This window comes from Phasianus colchicus, chromosome 2 (assembly GCF_987193195.1).
Source record: "Phasianus colchicus chromosome 2, bPhaCol1.hap1.1, whole genome shotgun sequence".
Taxonomy (NCBI): domain Eukaryota; kingdom Metazoa; phylum Chordata; class Aves; order Galliformes; family Phasianidae; genus Phasianus; species Phasianus colchicus.
This window is the reverse complement of record NC_143437.1, coordinates 55,152,871-55,177,162: the sequence shown is the minus strand read 5'-3', so window position 1 is coordinate 55,177,162 and position 24,292 is coordinate 55,152,871. Positions and strand designations below refer to the sequence as shown.

General features: G+C 36.6%; 1 protein-coding gene and 1 long non-coding RNA gene across 3 annotated transcripts in view; both read left to right on the top strand.

Moving 5' to 3' along the window:
• PDE7B (phosphodiesterase 7B) overlaps positions 1 to 24,292 on the top strand; it is a 162,184-nt gene that overhangs the window by 27,310 nt on the left and 110,582 nt on the right. The window lies entirely within an intron of this gene.
• LOC116240456 (uncharacterized) lies at positions 1,210 to 23,770 on the top strand. The gene is made up of 3 exons (XR_004169304.2): positions 1,210 to 2,438; positions 18,877 to 18,965; positions 19,732 to 23,770. It is a non-coding gene; the product is annotated as an uncharacterized LOC116240456 (long non-coding RNA).

Below are 24,292 nucleotides of genomic sequence, written 5' to 3'. Positions count from 1 at the left end.
ATGTGACTCTGATTGGTTTTATTCTTGATAATTTTGAACAGAATCTGTTTTGGATACCTCAGTACCTTCAGAAGCAGGGGCAGGCAAGGTTGAACTGCCCTATAGAACAACAACAAACACCAGGAATACCCAACCACATCCGTCCTAGGAAATCTTAGTGATACTCTGTCCAGAGCAGCCCTGATACAGTTGTGTTCTGCCTTAGCTGAATCCAGCATCTGTGGGAGCAACAACAGTTACTTTCCTTTCCTATGGCCTTTTTCACTTTTTTTTTTTTTTTTTTTAATAGAGGTAGCCCAAAAGAATGTGATAATATTATATGACTATTTACATGTATGTTTGGATTGACACTTAACAAACATGAAGCTATCTCAAGAATTTTCCATTTTTGAATTTTATTAAAAGGAATCCCAGCTGCAGCCCATCCACTCGAAGTGTACTCACTGTTCAGTCTAGAAGTTAAATAACCTCAGTGACCACTGGCTAGATTGCAGGACGTGCTATAGATTATCACTAAATGTTCATGTTGACTATTTCTGTAGCTAAATGTGAAACTGTATCTTAATGCGAAAGTTTTTGAAGGAGTTTCAATAGAAATATGACTTTCACACAGTACCACTGGTCAGTGTTTTCTTCCGGTGAAAACTTTTACTGGAAAGAGTCTATTTTCTTAGACCATATTTTTATTCATCAGAAAACTGAAAGCTATTTTCTACCACAGGCTGGGACTATTTTCAGATAAAACTCAGAGGAGTGTAATCAAGTAATACAGATTCCATGGCCAACTTGCACCTTTGTCTGAAGCCTGGTTATTTAACTAATATTCCTCAGATGCAGATATATTTAGATCTGGCATAAGTGCTTGCAATTCCTTGGAACTCTATGGAGCTGCAGCTGCTTGCAGTGATTTTGAGTAGGTCAGTGCTCTCCAGCACAGCCTATGGTCATACCTTCCAAAACTGGATTAACTCTTTGATTGCTGGGCTTAACCTGAAGGAAATAGCTTAAAAAAAAATATATATATATATATATATATATATATATATATATTTCAATATTTCAATATTTCTTTCAAAATTCTCTCACAAAGTGTAATTTTGAAGTTTTTTTACCAAAATTTATTTTAGAAAAAGTTGTTTTCTTTTTTTTGAAAGAATACTTCCTGAACTCATGCTTTTACATTCTGAAGACTTTATTTTTTTTCTAATCTCTCTCCTTTTCCTGTTTTAATTTGAAAGAGACAGGAGAAAAAAGCAAAGTGTAATTAAAACAGGAAAAATGAATGAAACACTTTTCTTGTGCATTGTTCTTCCTGGAAAAAAAAAAAAAACTAGGAAAAAAATATTTGAATATTGAAATAATTCTAACATGTTATCATCTTCATTCATAACTTCCTTGGGAAAATACACTGAAGGATTTTAATAGTTTGGCAAGTCTGGATGTTAGGTTGTTAACACACAGTTTCTTTTTTTTTCAACTTTGAAATATCATTTTTTTTTAATCACTTTGTTTTTTAACAATTCAGCACATTTGTACAGTGTTGAAACCAAGTGTAACATTTTGTGTTACTGGAGAAGAACCAGATAGTCAGAGATCCAGAATTGAAACTCATACTGGTTTATAATAATCATTTAACTACCAAACTTCATTGTGGTGTTTTCTGACAAAATTCCCAGGATATCAAAATCCAGGCTGGAGGTCTGAATGCTTTCCTGTGTAACCTACCAAAGGGACCCTGTTTTAGCAAGGGATTTGGGCTGGGTGATCTCCAGAGGTCCTTTCCAACCCCTATAACTCTGTGATTCAGTGTTTGTTACAGGAATCACAGTTATTTACAGAATCACAGAACGGCCAGGGTTGGAAGGGACCTTAAGAATCACGAATCTTCAACCCCCCTGCCACATGTAGGGCCACCAACCTCTCAATTTAATGCTAGACCAGGCTGCCCAGGGCCCCACCCAATCTGGCCTTGAACACCTCTAGAGACGGGGCATCCACAGCCTCTCTGGGCAGCCTGTTCCAGCACCTCACCACTCTCTCTGTAAAGAACTCAATTTACACATTGAAACAAAAAGCAGTGCAGATTTTTTTGTATATTAAATGTATTATTTTTTAGAAGTCTGTACATGTTTTGAACTACTTTGCACATTTGCAATATATTGTCGTATTCAAAACACACAATGAGATGTTGTGTATGTGGGAACTGTTGAGTCATGGCCTAAACAACTGGTTGATCACCTGGGGAAAAGACCTGGTCAGCCCTGGGAACACAGGTGAAGGCAATTCATCTATGTAACCAGAAGGGGTGGAGCCTGGCTGCAGCTCTCTCCTCTCTTAGACCTCATTTAAGGGCTGACTGTTACTTGGGAAGGATCCCTTTCTGGAGATCCTTCCTTGATGAGTCTTTTCCCCTGCAAACCTGGAATCTTCTGATACAGGTGAGCAATTTTCCTTTATTGCACCTTTCCAATCGTGCTGATTCTTCTGTTATTGTACATTTGTTGTATGCCTTTCCCATCATATTGATCTGTCCAATTGCTACATGTACGTATAAAAAAAGAGTGTTTGTGTTTAACATAGTTGTTGACAAAGACATATGTGGATGTGGCATGTAAATGAAATCATAACATTTGTTTTCTTTGTATAGAGGAGTGAAGCTCTCAGCTGTATTGTTTTTTCCACTCTTTATTGAATTGAAGTTTTACAAGCTTTGACTTAATCAGTATAAAATATTTTGTATCAGTGCTTTATTTTTCAATTAAGGTTGCACTTGCCAGCCTGTTCCGTATGTAAAAATAAGTACTATACACTTATCAGATATGTGTGTCTAACAAAAAATGTGTTTTTTGTTAGGCTATTGGAAACAACTTCCTAGCAAAATTCTTTTGCATGCATTCTGGGGTAAAAACTTACTACTCTAGATCGTGTTTCTCCTTTATCATAATTTAGGTATTGAAAGTATTCATAAAGTCATATACTGAAGATTTTTAGAAGTCAGGATGAAAAAGCGCAAAGGCAAAAATTATTAAATCTTTCATGATAAATGAAACTTTAACAAGTAAAAGGATTACTTGATATTGATAGACATAATATTCCCACTGAAAGTTTGGCCTATGTTTTATATTGTGCTGGACTCTAGAAACTTTGGTGACTTATCTGTTAAGATATCTTAAAATATGGATCTGAAGGTATATGTTCATATGTGTGTACATGATGTGAGTTGTTCTTGTTAAAGAAAAATCAGTGAATCAGTACAGGAATGCCAGGTTTACATACTGAATGTTCATAGAATCACGAAGGTGGGAAAAGACCTCTAAGAACATCCAGTCCAATCATCCACCTGCTACCAATATTTCCCACTAAACCATGTCCCTCAGTATGACATCTAAATGTTTCTTGAGCACCTCCAGGAGCTCTGACTCCACCACCTCCCCTGGGCAGCCTGTTCCAACACCTGACTGCTCCTCTGAAGAAGTTCTTCCTAACATCCAACCTGAATCTCTCCTGGTACAACTTGAGGCTACTTCCTCTAGTCCTATCACTAGTTATGTGGGAGAAGAGGCCAACCCCTTCCACCCCCTGCACCCTTCCTTCAGGTTGTTGCAGAGCAATAAGGTCTCTCCTGAGCCTCCTCTTCTCCAGAGTAAACTATCCCAGTTCCCTCAGATGTTTCCCATAAAACTTATGCTCCACAGCCCTCACCAGTTTTGATGCCCTTCTCTGAGCATGTTCCAGGGCATCAATGTCTTTCTTGTAGTGAAGGGCCCAAAACTGAACACCGTACTTAAGGTGCATTCTCACCAGAGCTGAGTACAGGGGAGCGATTGCTTCCCTGCTCCTTCTGGCAGCACTATTTCTGATGCAAGCCAGGATGCTATTGGTCTTCTTGGCCACTTACGGAGATTTTCTGAAAATCAAGTTGTAAGGTATCACTGCGCATACTAATATAGTTAAGAGAGTTTTCTTTAAATCTTGTTCCCAGATTTCAGTGCCACAAAAAGAGCTTTAATTAGGGACAACGTGGAAAGTGAATCTTTACTTTAGGACCACTAGTCAGTATTGGTACTTCCATTTTAAAGAAATGTGGTAGAAGATTAGATATGCTGTGAGAATTAAGTTCACAGCCACATTATCTGCAACATTCTGATGATTTCATTTACAAAGCATCACACTGACAGCTTAGTCAGTTGGTAAGGAAATCTGATTCTCCTAAATGGGACAGATCTTGAAAGAAGGAATCTGGAGGCACCACTAGAGATAGAACACAAGTATCAGATGTACAGAGCATGATATTTTATATAATGTGACTTATTTAAAGTATGTTACCTTCACAGTGATAAAGTAAATGTTTATCATATAACTTTGACTAATAATTCGAGTAGTTATTATGTGAAGATGTTGTATCCAGAAAGCAAATTTTCTTACAAGATATAAACAAGGCAGAGAAGTATACAGCACAGGCATACTTTCAAGGGTTCTGGAGTGGTGTCATGGGCCTCATGCTGCAGTGTGGAACCTAGTCTGGAGATTGGTGATGACACTGTCGCAGCTGTGGAGATTGGTTTATTTTAGCTGATGATAACATATACCTCACTGAGATGCGCTTCAGAGGACAGGAGTGCTTTTTGTGATTCACCAAAATTATGCCTCTCTTTCAAGGAAAAATTCTTCCTTAATCATTGTGATTTCACTTCTGTACTTCAAACTCCATAAGATCAACAGTGAACTATAATCTGAAATGTTCTCAGAAATCCAGGTGTGATTTCAATAAAAATCACTGACTTCATTATTCCTTTATCTTTTTCCAACTTTCATTTTGATTTTTTTTATATCTTCAAGTTCACATGATCTTTGGTCCTGACAGAAAACAGGATCTGTATTGAGGTCCAGTGTCTTCATATTTTTTTTAATCTGTAAGTATAAGTTAGAGATGTGGCAGCAGCTATAAATTCATATGTAGAAGAAAAATTATTCAGCACATCAAGTAGTATGCAGATTGTAGTATTCTCTGTTGTAAAGAGCTGCCTGCAAAATAGTCTAGACAGTAGCAATAGTACGTAACAGCCTGGAAAAATAAAAATCCTCTAGATTTACAGCTTGTAAAATTAGAACAATAGCCTTGTCACCTTTTTAATCATATTGTGTATATTGTTTCCTTGGTTGAACCAATATGGTACACTTTTCCTCTAAATAATGTCACAATAAACAGTCAGAAAATTGAATCCTTGATGATGAATCAAATATCAGTGTCTTTTTGAATCTGTGGAATACCTTCCACCTGAAAAAGTGTTCCACCTGCAAAGTGTTTGCATATCAATAAATAAGACTGAGAATGTTTGTGTTATGTTCTGATGATATATAAGAAGTTGCAGTACCGCAGCTCCAATTAACATCGCCATCAACAGAGTCCAGAAGCAAAACAAACATCTGTATTCCTGTATGTATTTTTGACGTGCATTTTAAAGTGCCCTGCGTGTCATGAGATTGTTTCTTTACTATGTTAAGAGGCATTTAAGTTGTAAAGGCAAAGATTCAAACTTGATGTCGATGACAAACTTGACAAGCCTGAAAGCAATGACATTTCCTTTAAAAAATAACAAGGTTTAAGGTTACCTTAATGCCACTCCATCATGGAATTTTACTAAACAGGCTTTAATGGCATTACATAGCTTCTGACATTTTTTTTTTTTTTAGCAAAAATTCTTATGTACTTCATCTTTTTCAGCTTTTATAAAAGAAACAAAAATTCAAACTGAAATTAAAATCTGTATCATCTGCCTGCAGGGCTGAAACCTGCACCAAGTTCTGTCATTTAATGGAACTACTGGTAACCCTAGAGAACTTAAGGTCATTTATGCAAAAAAAAAGTTATGGATTTATGAAATATTTTGTCAAAGATTTTACAGCTATTTTGCATCCATTTTAGGGATAGACTTAAAGCTAGTGCTTCAAAGTTATGCGTGTTCTCAATCTTCCAAGACTGACTCTCATTTCTTGACCTACTTTTTTTTTTCCTATCTGTATAAAACAAAATTATCATGTTTGTCTTCCCTCTGTTTGTCTTATTCTTTTTCCTTTGTTATGAAACAAATCATATGACTTCTTTGTTCTCTACAATATGTTCATTTCACATGGATCATCTCTTTATGGGGCAGCTGTATGAACAGATTACACCTGAGCATGTGGTATTTCCCCTTTGGGAAAAGAAAAGGTCTTTTACTAAATAAGGAGAAAAATCTACCTGTTCAAAAAAATACAATGTGTCCTTGAGATTAACACCTCTTCCACTGTTTTTGAAAGCATCATAAAAAAAACATGGGAAGAAACTTCATCAGCATGAGTCTGGTGAGACTGGGATTTCTGAGAACTTTATGTTCCAATAAACAAATTGTGGTGCCATTTGTCACAGGATTAGAGTTTTTTTTAAAAGCCATTAACATAATTAGGTCATGTAACTTCTATTCCATTTCCAGGCTTTGATGCTTAAGAGTGGATGAAAAGAGCACAGAAAGTTTTTTCCAGATGAGAAATATTTTTACAGCTTCAGTGGTTAACAAGTGTTGAGGTGGAAGCACTGATCATACCTAAGTTTTGGTTTTTGGTAAAACTTCACTGGTGACCATATGCAACTTGCTTAGAACTCAGTATCTTCTACTTAACTGTTACTTATTTATGTTCATTCCTCTTGACCAATAAATCAGGTCAAATGTTATGGTGAGAATAAGAAAATATTACAATGAAAATGAAATTGTTAACTACGACTGCCAAAAAAAAAAAAAAGTGGTAGCAGCTTGCAAAGAGTTTGTGGTTTATCTCAACAACGTAAGTCCCTTATGTTTACTGGCATATCTCCAAACTTCCAAGATGCTGTTGGCAGCTAACAAAAGTACAGTACATCTTTATTTTGTGGAGCTTCTGCCATTCAAACACTTTCTCACATGTTTTACCAAGTAACACATACAGTATGAGAAATGCAAGTAAAACAATATTTAGCAATAACACCTTAGTTCTATCAAAGAGAATTCCTTACAGTATCTTTTCAGAGAATGTGAGTTGAATTGACCAATAGAATCAGCTGCTGAATACTTCAAAATATCAGCATTCATCATTAACCTTAAGTAATTCTTTACAAAATGGTTTTCATAAATGTTGTGTTCCTTATAGGAACTGAGTGCCCATGTATTGTGCAACAGTTCTTTCTCATGATTAATAAGCAAACATTCAGGGTTTTTATATTCTAGTGACCTCTTTTTTTGTTTCCCTCTAAACTATGCGTCTGTCCCACAAAACTCTTCCTTAAACCAATTACCCAAATATGGCAGCTTAAAAGTTGCTAATAAGTCTCTGCTACTCATAGATCTAATAACTACTTCTACCTTCTCTTTACCTTAAATAATAACTTTGCATCTGAATCTTCCCAGAATATGTACTTATTAGTAGAAAAGTGTTTAAACTTATTTCCATATGCTAGCAATAACAATTGCTTCTCTTCACACAGTTTTTTCTAAACTTACATAAACTGAGACATGGCACTACCAGATCACTCATTTTTTATATTACATATCTTACTTGCTAAGCACAACCCTTTTCATAGACTAATATATCTACTCATCTCTGTCCAAGGGTCACAACGTGATCCTCTTGTTAGTTGAATCTATCTCTGCTAAGAAACAGAATAGCAGTATTTCTGTAGAAACACTGAAAGACATGATAAGAACATTGCTTTTTAACTGTGAACAATGGTATCTGATACACTAAGTGCCTACCACTAAGAGCATGTGGCAGGCTGATGCCTTTTACCTTCCCAGTCACCAGACCATTGGCTGTTTGAAGTACAGATAGGCCTTTCAGAGCATGTGAGGGAATGTCACTTGAACTGGAAACGATATTAAGTATGAGATGAAATAGAGCTTTTCTGGAGGTGATTCCATCTAGTCCAATAAGACCTTCAGCTAAAGTCACAGCTAGCTTGTGAGCAAGCTCTAAAAATTTACTTTCAGTATTTCATCCTTCATATCAGCTTTCATCTTTAAAACTGGCTCATCAGATAATTCATCCTTCCTTTCCAAGTTAAGATCTAGAAAACTCCTTCTTTGAGGAAGATCCAAGGTCATGTCAGGTTGAAGTGCATTTGTCAGCACACCCTTGGCAGCAGGTAGCACTTGGCTTACTAAGGTAAGTATACCCAGAAGAGCATCTTTAAGTAGAGAGAAAAAGTTGCTGTCAAAAAAAAATAATAATAATTATGAAGTTAGGCAGGGGTTTTGATGATAGTGCATTCTAATGGCTAAATATCAACTGTTCTGTCTTGGGAACTTCTTTGCTTTTGTGATGTGCTGCAGCTTCCTCAAATTGTAAATGGTTTTTCCTTTTTAAATGGTAAATCTTTCAGAGAAACCTCTTAGGTTTGCCACCAATTGGAAGCTGTAAGGTATTAGTGGAAAGTGTCGTCTTAGTTTAGTCTGCATGAAGTCTCTTCTTAAACTACTTTGGTGAAATGCCAGAGCTTAAACAGTGACCTTCAGTGAGCAGCATCCTCAACTCTAAGTTGTGCCTGGAGCCTTAGTCACACCTTCACTAGCTTTCATGCTACTGCTGAGCTCTGCATATACCACACTCCTTTGAACAGCAAAACTGTGGTCTGTATTCAGCCTGAGATGCCGCACACTTCCTTCCCCTAAATGGTGATTCAGGCTGATGCAGAGGACATTGCCTGCATTCTCCAACAGTGAAAATTGAATGTATGAAGTAAGAACTCAGAAAAGGAACTTACTCATCTTTTTGTCAATGTCCGCGTTTGCAATCCATTATTTATTTCATTTCCTCACCAATCCATATTCTTCTGGGACAGTTAGCATTCAAAGAAAGCAAGGGACAGGGTTGAGGGCTGATGCACTGCATTATCTGCAAATCAACAGTAGTTTTCTCTACACATATTTGAATTATTTGTATTTATAAGCATTAGTTACATAATGTGCTTATAGAGGACATACCTCAAAGGAGAGCAGTTATGGGCAGGTAACTTTCTTTGTTATTGTATTCTTATTAACAGCAGACTACTGTCATGGTATACTATTTCTGTAACATGTAGTTGCATCTTTTCTTTGTTGTGTACAAACTACAAATATTGATTAATTGCACAAAAGCTTTCAGGAAGAGTCTTTCATCTTTTAAAAACAGTGGTGATATCTGTAGTTAGTAAAAAATGAGTATTTGAATGACAATTTTTTTTTTAGGGTATAAGTTTATTTTTAGGGTGTAATTTTTTTTAGGGTGTATGTGACAGGTCAGATAATTAACACTATTAAGGAGAAAGGGAGCTGGAGTTCACAGCAAGTTTTATGGATAGTACTCACAGGATCAAATTGAAACAATACTATTGTAATTCTCTTGCTTAAGTGATGTGAATTTAGCTTTTTTTTTTTTTTTTCCATGTTAGCTGCCATCTACAGCTGGCACCATCCTAAACTCTCAGAGGAGTTATAAATCATTTTTTGCAGCGCTTGGCTTCTTTCCATTTCCCCTTGCTGTGACCCTCAGTGTAACTCCAGATTATCTTCCACCTTAAAGGATGGCTAGTACCACTTTTTGACCAGCTAAAACCACTGTGGCTCGCACCACTCTGCAATATAAACGATATGCAGAGCTGATAGCATTTTGTAAATGTTTAAATGCTGGCAACGGGCTAGCTTATTCAAAGACTGGTAGAGTCTAATGGCCTAAGTGTGAGATATGCAGAGATTAAAACTATGTGCCTACTTATACTCTCAGGATTCAAAAGCCAGAGACCAGCTTTCTGCACTTCCAGTTCTTTTAATGCAGGTTAACCTATGTAAAGTTAAAATTGAGCTTTCAAGTGTATGGTATTATTTTCTGGAGGGAATGTTTAAGGTATCTGAATTTTTGTCTCCCAGCTCTTACTGTTCTCCAGGACTCGCTGCATGTTAAAAGGCTCAGATTTTTTCTTGCTGGCGTCTTTCAAAGCTGTCAGACAGAAGTGTGCAGTCAGTGGACCATAATGTCCCTCTAAGACTTCCTCCCAAACGTCTGTAACAGTAGCAATATTGTGCCCTGGTAAACAGCTACCATTCATGTTAGATGCCCCAGCTCTCCCCTACTGTTGTGAGCTCGTGGTGAATTTCTCTGCACACATGCAGAAGTATCACTGTGATAATCACCAGGAAGGATTTTGACAACTCAGATAGGCATTATTTATTTTAACAGCACTGTTTTCACACATATTTCTTAAGCAGTCTCCTTGGGAGCTAAAACTGCCCAAAGGTGGCACTGCACTGAAAACTCACAGCGGTGTCTTTGTGAACAAACATAGTGTCTACACCAGGACACAGCATGGAACAGAAACAGCAGTAACTCATAAGCTATCTGTAAACAGTAGTCTTACACAAGGGAACTCAGCACAGTTTATACTGTGAAATTAATTAATTGCAAGGCTGAGTTCTCTAAATGTCTGCAGTCATAGTGCAAATACTGCCAGAGGAGTGAACAACAAGGCAGGAACCCAAAGCTTGATCGCCTGTTTGGTCTCCATGTCTGTGCCTGGCTCCCTTCCTGCTTTTCATGTGCCATGCAGTGCTCTGCAAACAGTACTTAGCAAACATTTTATAGGTGGGCCTCACAACATCTCTGTGAGGTAATTAAACACGCAAGCCTCATGTTGCAAATGGGGAAGTTGGCTTTCTTGCCAGGCTTGTAGACAGAAGCAGTCACCCAGTATTTCAGACAGTTTCAGGCACAGTTTTATAGCTGTATTTTCATTTAGCAGAGGTGAAGGCATGATGTGATTCATTGTAATAAACCTTTAGGTGGGCTTGGTCTCACCTTGTTTGTCACTGTGATCTGCTTTTAACTGTTAAGAGTTTTTTAACTGACACTCTCAGAGTGGTTGGTTTTGTCCCTAAATAGGACCTGAGGTATGCACTATACATGAAACTGCCATCAGCTGTGATAAAGGCAGGCTGCAGTAACCACTCAGCTGCAGATACCTATGGTTTGGTCAGAGAAGTCCCACTCTTGGTTATGTCTATACCAATAAATGGAATAGCCCCCAAATCACTGGGATTTGTCACCTATGTTCTTATGTTTTTAACAATGACTGGTTGCAATTTTGGCCAGGACTAGCCAACTCTTTTCCAAAGAATTCATACACTCCCTGATACCTTTAATTCGTTAGCATAGAAAAAGCTTTTCTCTATGAATTGGACAGTTCAGAAAATAGTAATATTTTACTATAGTTTGTGCATAGAGCAATTTTCTTAATACTTTGTCTCAAATGAAAGCAGTGATTGGCTCCTAGAACCCAATGTAAAGACTATATACTGAAGGATTCATTGTCTGTGAATGTTAGAGTTTTGAATGTACTTTCTACAAATGCATAAATGTAAATTCCTGCTTTTGTTTTAGGTCTTTAGGATTTATTCTAAATCCTCTCTGAAGACTGAATCTAATCTGCTGTTCACCATTTCTTCTGTATGGCAGAGCTGGTGCCATCAATTACTTGATTTATTCTTCAAAAGGATGTTTACATGTTATGAACTGAATAATGGAGGCTATAGTTTGATCAGACATTCACATGTATGTTTACAGTTTTTTGTGAGCATCTTGTGTACTGGGTAAAACATCTTAATTTCAGTTTGAATTACATATATTTTCAAATCTCATTCAAATAAGTTAGCACTTCCTAATTTGGATGAAGGTCTATATGCCTGATGATTTAAGAGTACTGGATCCATAGCCCGTTGATATGAAATGGTCAATGGGAAATATTTCTTCGAAGACTTGCTGACTCTCTTTTCTCTGGGAGTAAGATTGTTTTTCTGGCAGTCTTTAAAATATCAGTGTTTTGGTACAAGGCTTATCAGTGTTCCTTGTTAGTTTCCTCTGCAGGAGGTGAATTAAGATAGTTCATTTCTTTTTGCCAAGTGATAGATCTTTGTTCTCAAGAGCCCCAGGTGTCAAATGTAAGATGCAGGTTGCCAGGATTCAGAACTTTGGACAAAACTTTCCTAAGTATAAAAGTCTTGAGAGAGACTTTTGAGACTGCCGTACTGTGTCTTGCTCACTCCTCCTGATTTTCCTTTCTTTTAAAAAATGCTGTGTTAATCCTTTATGTATCTGTTGGTGGGTGGAGGCACCCACGTCCTGGACACTTGTGGTGAAGGTCAACAGTGCAGACAAGTTTGTTGTACCTTTTGTTTGTTCATGGAAATGTTCAGGAACAAAATTATAAAATATTTATTTTACATATTGTTTCAACTATTATGCAAAACCAATAAAAGTAAGTTGAAAGAAAACATCAGCATTTCTGATTTTAAATATCAAAGGACAGGAAATTCTTTATCCTTGATTTCCCATTGGGATTACAGCAATTTACTGTTTTGAAATTCCCTGCTTTAGTATGATATAACGTGTGAGGGAAAAGTAGGATGACATTGAATTTAAGCTTTGTTTTATTCAAGTCAGACCCCTCATAGTTAAAACACCATTGTAAGGTGACATCCGTGGACTTCCAAAGATATCACAGCCTAAACACTTCTTGATACTGGATTAACATCCTTTTCATGGGAAAGATACATTTTTTTAAAAACTTTTTCCAAGCTTCGGTGTTATTACAGTAGGCTTTTTTAATCCTTTCTATATAGTCTCCAGATAAAAATAAACATGTAGTCAAGCAGGATCAACATTTGAGAAGGAAGGAGACTAAAGGTAGAACTTTTTCCTCATTGGGAAAAACAATACGTATGATACTAACCAGGCAGGTGTGTATCTTATTTAAAGACAATGCTGTCAGTGAACGCTGCCAGAGCACTTAAGTAATAGCTAAGCAACTAATACCTGGTAGAGGTGAACAGCCTTAAAAGAGAAGCTATGTCATAGTTATATTGAATGCTACTAAAGTGTGAGAATGTTGATTTTTTTCAGGGGATGTTTATTGATGATGATTACTGGTTATTTAACTTGTTTGTGTTTAAAACAATAAAAGACAGTTTCATTTAATGATGATGATTTAAGAGTAGCGAGGAAGATCGCTGTTCTTCTCTTTAGGAAGCCAGGGTTGGACCTAACTTAAGATCTGTGCTGATGGCTATGACCTGGTCTATCCGCATTTGAGCAATGCTGAGTGTTGTCTATATTAGTTCTTTTGGCAATTGCTGACCACAGAAGCTAGAGCTTCTAAGCAACATTAGCTTACTGTCAGTGGGCATCTTAGTTCAGATGCAGTACCATTCCCAGTGGCCAAAGAAGGCTGTCTGTCATCTGCAGATTAATTTTACAATGCCTGGAAACTGAGATACTCAAAGAGCTGATTTCTTTTGTTATTTGAGTTAGATTCTATTTTTTTTTTCACTTACAGAATCTAATATTGCAATGGATGTTTCCCAATGGACTGAGAAAGAAGGCCTTCAGTTGGGAAATACCACACTGCACACAAGAAAAACACCAAAAAAAATCCACACAATAACTTTGTTATCCTTTTCTTGGATGACTTAATTGAGATTTTTTAACTTAAGTGATTTTAATTTGGTGATTATTTTTAAAATTAGAAACCTTTGGGCTTGTTTCTTTTTTAAACCAGTTCTGATTATTTAGAAACTGACATTTTAGTATGGTGAAACACTTCCATGTTTCCCCTTGAATGGAATTACTGAGAAAGCAACTTCATCGCTGCACACTTTCATGCTTTCCTACAAATCCAGATAGTATCACTTAACATGAATGTGTCAATATCAAAAACAGAACTGACCATTTGATATGCAGTGCACACCCTCTTCATAGAATCACAGAATGGCCTGGGTTGAGAAGGACATCAAAGATCACCTAGTTTCAAGCCCCCTGCTGTGGGCAGGGTTTCCAATCACTGGACGAGGCTGCTCACAGCCACATGTATTTATGTGTGTTCTTACAGCTCCTGTTGTTGCCAACGTGTGTTGCTTGTTGATGCTCTGAGGATTTATCCAGTGGCTTCCAGCTGGGGAGGGAGAAGTAGGGAGTGATGAGAAGGTGATCCAGCTTTAGCTGAAGAACTACTTTTGTACCAACCAGGATTTTTACACCCTCCATACGTTGGAAACAAACAGGCTCTTATACATTCATCAATACATTGCATGTATGTGTTGCATTGACTTACATACAGGTTCAAAAGGGAAAACTAGATGACCACCAAGCACAGAGCTGATTTAGTAATTGTAGTGTTAAGTCAATGAGGTATCTTTTAGAAATAAACTGTATGGTCTTTCTTATCTAAGGTGAAATGTTTTCCAAATCTCTCTCTTCAGAGCTGATTATTCAATACTGAGTTGACTCGGGTGAGAGTGCTCATCAGGTTGCATGACATGATTAGTTCCTGTATTTACTCATCCATTACTCAACAAGATAAGTGTAGTTATAATGTAAAGAATAGTATATGGAATTAGAGGCAATGGGAATGTTAATCTCTTTGAATTGGTGACCTTTAACAAGTTTGTGTAATCAGTCCTTTCCTCCACTTCCCACCTGCAGATGATCTGACTATAAAACTTAGCCTGCCCCACAAGGATTGCTAATTAATGTAGTAAAAATTAATTAACATTAAACATGAAGTGAAAAATAAAGTTCACAGACACAAAAAAATGTGCCTTTTGCAGAAAACTGTTAAAACTCATTGTTTGTATCTGTCTGAGGATGAGATATTGGTGATAGGTGGACAGTTGGACTGGATGGGCTTTGAGGACTCTTCCAACCTTGGTGATTCTATGATTCTGTGATGTTCTGCCAGCAGGTTAGCATTGTATGACCAAAAAATAGAAATGCATCTGCTGGCACAGTACAAATGTTTTGAACTGCAAGAGTTTAAATCCAAATGCAAATTACCTTGTGTTTTCATATAAACAGGAGGTACTTTAAAACGTTTTTTAATTGGAACCCTGCACATTTCTTCTGAAAACCTTGCTTCCACAGAATATCATTTTCACCTAGGCTTTTAATTAGCATTGTGTGATATAAAGTGAATAGTACATTTTAGGAAAATAAAGTCAGCCATGATAATTAGATACGACCTTGTTATTTATGTATTATGCAAAATCTCTTTCAAAAGAAACTTTGGAAATTCCTAGGAAAGTCATTTAAACAAAGTTTCTAATTTCTACTCTAAAAATTCATTGTGCACACTCTCTTTTCTAAAATGAGAAGAGTGTACCATTTGCAATACATGCAGTTTTATCAGATGAGCATGGCTCAGTTATATTGCAATATATTGGAAACGGTGAGTCATTTGTGAAGGATGACAAATCATATGTGATCAAATGTCTTACGTACATATGACAGACATCATCATAGTGTATTGGTGTTTTTAAAAGAGAACGCTCACTGAGCAGTGTATCCAGATTCAGACATTAAAAGTGCTTCTGCTCCTTTTTTCATCACTGCACCTCACAGTTCTTATAGGTACTATTGCTCTCCATGAGGTAGAGCTCACTCAGCAGCCTTTACCCCCTACAGATTATAAATGTCATTTTATACTTCATTATAAATTATATACAAAAGTACATAACAAAGTAAAGCATGAAAAGTGGAAATGTCATTTTCCTTAGTGCTTTATCATTTCTTTAAAGCTATGAGGAAATAACAGGGTTTAACTTCAGGAAGAAGGTATTCTGTTTATGTTGGGGAATGCTTGTGTTCTTTGTGAGCTTAAGAGCTGTGCCACACAATTTACATTGTACTCTTCCCAGCTGGTCAAATAGTCATCATAGCTATGACCAAAGCTGTATTAAAAACATATTTTTCATTCCTTCACAAAAATTCTCTAAATCTAGAGCAGTTTAAAAAAAAAAAAAAAAAAGCCTGGCCTCATGCACCATGACAAGTCCCTCTATGACCCAAATATCTGGCTGTCCCACAGTGAGAGCATTCAAAATTCTCTGCATCTTTCCTCCTTATTTGCCAGTCCTGTTGCTGTCTTGTAGCAGCTGGGAGAACACTTCATATGTTGTGCAAATCTAGCCTCTAACATTCAGGCTTAACATGAATTTTAGTGTCTAAATGTACCAAATGTTAAAGTCTACAAAATCAACTACATCCTTCTGTCTTTACTTGATTAAAAGTTAGGCATCTAGGCATGAGGTGGGATGAATCAGCCTCTTCTTTTACAAAGTTAAAAATAATAGGTGAATTCTCTCATGTAAGACTTGAAGTCTACCATAGTTTTAAATACAATACAGGTATTATTTTGGAGTTTTTTAGAATGCACATTCCACCAAAACAGAGAGTTAATTTAGAGAAATAACTCTACAAGACATTCAGTATCTTAGCAATTGTCTGAAAAATACACGAGGAGGAATTTTTTTTTCTTGAAGGCTATCATGTAAAAATTGGTAATTCAGAAAAACTTGGGAAAAAAAAAATATAGCTCACAGGAGTTGCTATTCAAGCCCACCTTTTTTTGACATAAATACATAATAACAGTCACACTTAAAAAGTAAAAGACAAAAGTAAACACATCCAAAAATAAAATCCTTTGACAAGAAAACTACACTGCACTCTGAGTTTTCTCCTGGGTGGGACCAGATAAAGAACAAATTAAATATGGCAGATATTAGTCACATTACTTATTACACCTACAGCAAGAAATTCAGACATATGGGTGATAAGAAAATAGAAATGATACCATGCTTGTTAGTCAGAAACAAATTGGTTAACACCAAAAATCAAATGCATTGCCTGGTTTTGTACAGACAGGGGATGTTAAGATAGAAAGTGCAGCAGTATTGTTCACCATGTCGGCATTGGCTACTAATAGTGAACAGTTTGAGCAAAATCAGGCCAAAGCATAAGATTATTCCCCTGACAACAAGAGATTATCAGGTTAACATTTTCTTCTGTAGATGAAATACTTTTCTCAGTTATCCCCTAGAAAAGCAGGATCTACTTGAATAGGGAGTAATGGGCAATACAGCCATGCCACTTCTGCAAAATACATGTTGTTTGCAGCATACTCTCTTTGTGGGGATTTCTCTTCAGAAGATAGATCCACATGAAGAGAAACAACTACATTCAGTCAAACCCTTTGCTAACACTCCTTTAGCTTCTGTAAGTAATAGGTGTTGTCTCTTAGCAGCGTATGAAAGAAAGGTAACTCTTTCCCTTTCCTTGTTACCATTACAAAGAGATATTCTATTAAATTAACTTCCAATCTGTTTTTCATTAATTATTGCCTTTCTTATATAGTGTCCCTTACTGTATATTGTGTTATTTGAAGTTGAGGCATGTGATGTTTTGCAAAAATACAGTTCTTCCTAATCAACTCTAAAATATTTTCATGTTACTTAATGATGGAAACTTAAGAAAAAAAAGTGTGGCAGGTGAGGTGTTTGCAGTAGGGTGACACAAGATGTATTTTGCCCTCCAATAGGCTTAGGGCTTTATCTTGATTATACAATTAATGAAACTACCTAATTCTGTTACAGATTTTTTTAGGAGGAAGTTTTTCACTCAGAGGGTGGTGACACACTGGAACAGGTTGCCCAAGGAGGTTGTGGATGCCCCATCCCTGGAGGCATTCAAGGCCAGGCTGGAAGGGGCTCTGGGCAGCCTGGTCTGGTGATTGGCAAACCTGCACATAGCAGGGGGTTGAAACTAGATGATCATTGTGGTCCTTTTCAACCCAGGCCATTATGATTCTATGATTTCTTTGAATACTTTTTCACAAAACATGATTATGTCAGCTACAGATAATTATGAATCTACGATGGCTTTATTTTCTCCAAACTCATCGAAATCTATTGGAGCAGACCTAGGGAACGTTTTCTTACTTTGGAGTCATTTGTTGTTTGTTTTGGGTTGTTTTGGTTTTTTTTTTCAGTCATTTCTGCAGTCTAAAACAAGTCACTTTAGAATGAAATACCTCTACGAGTTTTGTATGTGAAATCAAGATGCATAACACATTATAGGCTTCAAATAATGAGTTTACCAGAAGTAAAAGAAGATTCTTCCTTTCAGGAACTTTGTCATTTTCTTTTGCCATCTCAAAAATTGATACAGCTGCAGTCCTGTCCGAAAGCTATTATAACCAAATTTTTTTGAGAGGTAAGAGAAAGGAGACACCTTGTGCAGTAGTAGCAAAAGTACAAATTTCCCATAGATACACATGGGACTGCTCTACTTCAGGCTAAACGAGTGTGTAGTACACAAGTGAGGTACCAGGAGAAATACTTTATTGTTATCTGTCTTGAAGTACTCTCTTTTAACTCCTCCAATTAGACTTCCAGTAGACTTTCCACGTACATGTTTTGAGGCGTTTGACTTCTGAGGTTTTGTTACCTAAGTCTGTGTCTATGATAGAAAGTAGGTTAAAGCCATGGACTCACAGACATGTTACCTGGTGGACAATATGCTTTTGGCATGGGTTGTTCTTAGCATCTGTTTATCTTTACAAAATCAAGTCCTGCAAAGAGTGAAACAATGTATGCCAATGTTCTGGAGAACCAAGACAGCACAGCTCTTGAGAAACATGGCACCATTCACAAGCATTCAGGTAGTCAGTCTTATTTAGGTGTTAGGTGAGAGGAACACGATACCCACGTTGGGTTGCCATTTCTGAGACTGTGCTTTTATGTGCAAAGAATATAGCGTGCAGTGGGCATATGCAAATAAGCAGATGCAAAGTTTATTCCGTGTTGTTGTGAATAACCTGAGGTGAAACTTTGAGCAATTCATTCTCTCTCAAACATTTGAATTGCTTCTTGGAAAGAGTGGTTTGTCAGTCAGTATTTCTGAGTCTTTGACCCTTCCTTTCATCCTGTTGATCAGTGGGAAAAATAGGAGAAATACATGCGGTTGAATTGGAGAAATCTAATTCCATATTTTCTTCCCATTAAATAGTTCAGTAGAAAGTGAAAGCTGAAGTGGCAGTGACCATAAAAAGCAGCTAGAAGACAAGCCTGGCTCTGCAACTCGTAGGAGAAGGAAAGGTAATTATGTGGTCCAGAAAATGTTTAGAAATAGAGAACTTAGATGTTTCACATCAGAGCAACAATAAATAGAGACAACGAACTCGCCTTTTCCCTAGTATTGGTATTTTCCACCTCATCTTCCCACACACTTAGAATAGTTTTTGTGGTGAGAGAATCCATTATGTAATCTACAGATGTTCTACATTCTTTAAAATGTAAACTTAAAAATGAACAATAATACAACATCATCTCATGAGGGCAAAAAATTAGTCTGTTCTTTAATGTTTCTTGGATGATGGCATCCCCCCCTCGAAGAGGCCTACAAGTTCTGCCTTGCCTGCTAATGCACACTCAGCTGTGTCTTACTCCTCATTAAAACTCAGCATTGTTATTTGTTAATAATTCTGGGTTTGGCTCACAATGCCTGTGTTATAAACATTTAGAAACATGGATGGCATATTGAAACACTGACAGATTCTCAGGAGGGTCAGGGCTACTGGCGCCTCTGTAATGAAGTCACACACTGTTAAACACTTTTTCCCTGAACCAAAGAAGAAAACAAGGCAGTTAAACTGCTAGTCCATCTTCCAGCAACATTAATCCATTTCAAACTACTCCTAACCATAGTAAATCACAGGTTTGTGAGAAAATGAACTGCCTAAAGGTTCACCTCAGGCTATTTAGCCGACAGACATGTTGCTGACTATTGGCAACAATGGGTGGTTGGGAATTACTGCTCAATTTAATTGTAATTACTTATTTTGCTCTGTCCTCTTTGCACTAGTTGAGGGTCTACGTCATGGAAAACTCCAGAACAAAATACATTACCAAGGTGCTGCTGGAGATTGATACTGAAGTGTTGAAAGGTTATTTAAGCAATCTGTTTTACTTCCTGGAAGAAAGTGAGTGAAACATCTTTGGCTGAGAAAGCATGGAAAGGGAAGATCTCTCTAAACAAGTTTTCTCTGACATGGTTATTTTACTCTGTACAAATTCATCCACGTGTTAAAACATCCAGAATTTTCAGTTTAACTATGCCTCAATTCTAATACAAAATAAGGGAGCTAGAACTTTACCCATGAAATACAGTATGTTAATAAGAGTAAAATAGCAATATGATGAATCCATAGGGCAGTAAACGTGCTATTCTGGCTGTTAATCAGATTTGAAAGACAACTGTCAGTATGTTGTGATTATATCACACTTATAAATGTTCTTTTCAGTTTAATGTAACATTTGCTAAATTCAGGTCTACATTTCCAGGTAAATTCAAAATTTCACCTGTAATCATTATGGGAACTGTTAATAAGCCCTAAAGAGGTAATATGTAAACATTTATAGTTGTTTTTATCAATCGTGGTCAATTTAGTTGGCTAAAATGTTCTAGTGTTATTTGCTGCCAATATTAATGTTTATCCATGCAATTCTCTAGTTGTATTCATTATACACACTTTGATTGAAAAATTCAGAGATGAAAATTCAAGATCATATGAAAAGGTGTATTTGTGCAATCATTCACTCCTGAGAAAATTGATAAAATGTGGGCCTATTAAATGTAAAAAAAGGTAAGATGTACAGAAAACTATTTTTTTGTTTCTAAACAAGAAAAAAACATGACTTCACTTTTTGACTTAAGCCAAAAAAGATGATGTTTAAGGGTACAGCAAAATTCAGAAGTATTCAAGTATGTGTCAGGAACGTGCAGAGTACTGGTAAGGAATTTCTTTGTTATACTTAAACACTGTTTTAATTTCTACCAGATAGTATCACAAGGATTTATTCTGTGAAGAGGTAACTGTGGAAAGGCTACAAGCAGGATAGATGTTAGCCTACTGTGGTATATCCTATACTTTCTCTTGCCTCTGTCAGAGATGGACACTGAACTGAAAATACTGCAAGTTTAATAAGACATTGGAATTCTTTCAGTTCCTACAGTGCATCAGCACTCAAAATGAATCCACTGTAGATCTCCCATGCAGCCTGAAGCTGAAGAGCGTGAGGCCTGACTCCTGATGACATATTGCCCTTACATTTCAGCAAACAGTTGTTATTATAAAAGATTACAAAGACTTATGAAGTACTGTGGTTTTCCACGCTAATAGATGTTCCATCTCTACATCACTGGGTAGTAAGAATGATTCTTTTGCATACTAGAGAAATTTATTCAAGTACTTTTTAAAGGTGTAGGGGAAAGGAATTCAACAGAAAACAAATTTGTATAGAAGTAGCTTTCTTTTTCTTTCCTCTGAGATAATCCAGCTTTTCATAGAAATGCAGAAGCTGTTTGCCACGTCTTATTTTTGTTAATCAGTTGTGTTTGTGTATTTTAATTCTGATTTCTATAAAAATGAGGAATTATACAAGATATTCACAAAAGAAAGAAAAAGTTATTTTACTAAGCAGTGTTGTTATGTAGACTATTACTTCTACTGTTTGTAAGAACAAACCACATTAACTTAAGGTTACTTTAAAAACAAAGAAATCAAAGGGATTCTTGAAAGATATTGAGATTGATATCAATGTCTGATTAATATCTCTGCTATTTACAGATATAATAATCCCTGTCATTTGCAAAAGGATTACACCCCCCTCCTCCCCCCCAATTACTGTCATGTTTAGCTGGTGATGTATATTAAGTAGTTCATTTTGTTATTGTAATATGGGAATAGAGACACATTGAACACCTTACTCAAGACACGAAGAACAGAGTGGAGTAAAGAAGCCTATAAACATTGTTCCTACTTGGATAACCTTTTAACTAAACAAGCTGGCTTTTCAAACTTGGTTGTCTGTGGCTGAAAAATTTAAATCCTATTTTAAAGTGTGAAATCTTATAATTCAAGTAAGGTTCAAATACAATCAGGACTATGAATCCATCCGCATCAGAGATTTCAAGAAATGAACTTCAGAGGCTGCTTTCCTGTTTGAGGTTATTCCTCTTCCCAAGTGGGTAACATATTCGGTGTTAACAGCTCACCATTGATACTCTTGCCTCTCCAAACTGGGTACAGAAAACTAGCCAATCTTTAGAAGGGTTGTCACGTTTCTCTCTGCTTCCCCTAACAGACATACATGATGATCTACACACGTGCAGTAAGTCTGCTGTATACAGCAGATACATCCAGAGTCATTCATCCTTTATGTCTCATTGAAAATCAAAAGCAGAATAACTAGCATCTAAGGTCAAAGTCCTGCTCCTACCCTCTAGTGTACCCACTACTGATTCTGTAGAAAATGTAGAAACTTGCAGGAGAGAATGAGCAGTTGCTTTGGTCCCAGTTTGGAAATGGATTCAGGGCTGAGAAACTCGTGGCCTCGCTGGCTCTTGGTACCACCCCCAGCACCCAAGCAGGGGGAACAAATCCAACTCAGAAAGGGAAGTGAACTTGGCCAGGAAGAAGCTTAACCAGCCCTGGCACGAATTCGTAGTAGTGGTGACTCAGTCTCATTTTAATCCTGAAAATTAAATCCTGAAGTCATTCCTTACCTCTTGTCCATGGAAAACATTAGCTAACAACAAAAATGTCCTAACAACTATTATTTGAAAGACCAAAAATGAGTCCCTACTGCGATTCTGTGCTACTTTACACATCCAGAATCCAACCAAATCTTTTTCATATCTTCTGAGCAGTTCAATAATAGCTTATTTGCATCCTGTTTATGCATTTCTGAGCAATCCCTGACATCAGAAATAAGAGGGTTGATCCAAAAGTAATGCCTCCAGTGTGATAATGTTAGTTGACAACATCAGAGGCGGATGTTGATGGTATGGCAGTGGAGATTGGACCTTCCCACCAATGTTCATTACATGTTGTTGCTGTATGACAGATGGCAGTATAGGGGCAGGCTGACAGAAGGGCATCTGACATGGAAATGTGTATGAGCATACATGCTCTTGTTCATCACTGGTGAAAATACATACTTGATGGTGGTGTTTATGTTGAAAAATAAAGTTTTGTAGATGAGAATGTGCTCTGTCAAACAGTGTTATTGTGCTCTTTTTGTATGTTGCAGTTTCCATGGAAATAAATAGGAGGCATTACCTTCAGAAAAACATCTGTAAAATTGCTGCAGAAGAAAAAGCTTAGATAGAGATACTGTGAACATGAAAAATCTCCTAGGGTGGCTGTTCTTCAGCCAGTTCTGTGGATTGCAGGGATTTTAGGGAAATCCAGATAAGCCTATGAACTTATGTATAGTTATCTGAATCTTACTTGCAAAATTTTCACTGTTCACCCATTATCATAATGAGTCCTGTGGGATGATAGTGGACCCTGTAAAACATTAGCTGCTTTCCCAGTTTCATAATGCTAAGGCTAATAAGTATTGTTAGATATTGTAACACACCATTTGCTTGCCTGAAATGTGATATTTATGTGAATACATCTAAAACATACAATATGTCTGAGGAAATAAATCAAAACTAACCAGGAGTTTACAAAGAACAGCTTTAAATTCAGGGCTGAGTGGGGCAGTGAATTTTAGAGTGATTTCTTAAACCTGTATTTGTCTAAATATACTGATGGTCGTGAAAATGACAGTGGGAGATTTGTGTGAGAAGAAACCCATGATTTAATATTCTTCCTTGAAGAATAAAAAGCGAATTTATTTTTTTCCTCAGAGAGAAATGATGTAAGAGCAATTGTAAATCAACTTCAAAATACTGGATGCTGTTTCTCTTTTTGCACTCTTTCAGAAGTATGTGCTCCCACCTGGGAAGGTTAATACAGGCATCTGTTTACTCTTTTTAGAGATACTGATATGTGAAGAGACTGTGTGTGGGAGATGGCTTTTGTTTATTTATTTGTATTCATTTCAGTATGAAGGAGTTAAATTTTAAAAATAGTGAGTTCCAAATTTGTTATTCATTTATAAAACTATTGCAGTGTTTCATTTTCTTTGAAGCTCTAAGGTTTTTACTTATCTGATTCTTTGCAGTTTTTAAATGTTTGCTTTAAGTTTCACTTTTTTTTTTTTTTTTTTAAAGAGAAAAAGAAAATGTCAGGAGTAACCATTTTGGATTTTAACATAAAAGAGAAAGATGTAGGTGAAGAAAAAGAGAAACTGTATAAGAATTATAAGAGAGGAAGAAAGAGGAGGAGAAATTAATAGTTCTCAGTGATTTTTCCAGCCTTGCATGATGATGCTTTTATTCTCACTTGATCACAGACAGAAACAACAACAAAATGTAGACTATGAAGCATGGACCATTTTTACCTATTAAATATGAGTCCGTCCTTAAGGAGGGCCTCCTTACTGAGGCTTTGAGTGTACTAATTAAAAAATGAATCTTTTTTGTAGTGCCTGAAGCAACCACTCCTGTAGTGAGTGGGATCTCTACACTG